Here is a 967-nt window from a genome sequence, read left to right as displayed (position 1 = left end):
TCTTTTTTACTAAACTCTATCCCAAGAGCATGACATTCAATGTACTTTAGAGTGTACACGCCACAATCACCAGCTCAGGCCAGAGGTATATTGGTCGGTCTCTAATATGTGAATGGCTCAGGCTGTATTGGGCACGTAGTTCGTCTGAGGAAGTGCACTCAACAAGCAGATAAGGGACCATGTAGAGAAAAGGCTCCATTACCACATCAAGTTCTTCTGGGGAGATACTGGAACAAATAATATATCCTTGTGTTGGACAACAAGTTGAGGAACGCACATGCTTTCCTCCGGAAGTAAAACGCGGTCCGGGAAGACAGAAGAAATCAAGACGGCAATCTTGGTTGGAGCTATCCAGGATGAGAGGACGCAAACCCCGGAAGCAACACAGGGCTTATGGATGCTCAAAATGCAAGGAAACTGGCCATACGAGCTGAGCAAAGAGATGATCAAGGAAGCACATTCTCTCGCTCCTGAAATGTTGTGGGTTAGTGTTATACCTCTTCCTCAGCACATTAATCCAAGCATCAATATGCTGCATATAAAATAGAGTACAAGTCAGAAGATATCAGACGACTTGGTGGTAAGTCTTCTACGTAGATGACTTACCAGTAAGTTGTCTACGTCATAGTAGAAGACTTACACAGTCCTCCAGCCACTCTAGGGAGGTTCGGAGGATTTGATACCACCAAGTTCTACTTTTACGTGGTTTTTTATCTAGAGCTGTTCTATAATAACTGCAAACACAAAATGTTGAAAAACAATCAGGTTTTATGGGAAAAACAAGTTGTTATGTGAAAAGCAAGCTATTATGGGAAAAGCAAACACTTACGTACAAGATTTCAACCACTCAGCGAGCTCCTTCAACTTATTCTTGTCAATTGGTGCAAAAGGATTATAGCCTGGATAAAGCTTTCTGTTTGAAATGATCACTCTGGCCGTCCTGTTTGCCGTATAAGGAGATTTCTGT

Source organism: Brassica oleracea, chromosome C1, assembly GCF_000695525.1.
Source record: "Brassica oleracea var. oleracea cultivar TO1000 chromosome C1, BOL, whole genome shotgun sequence".
Taxonomy (NCBI): Eukaryota; Viridiplantae; Streptophyta; class Magnoliopsida; order Brassicales; family Brassicaceae; genus Brassica; species Brassica oleracea.
The sequence above is the reverse complement of the archived record's forward strand: the minus strand, read 5'-3'. Positions refer to the sequence as shown.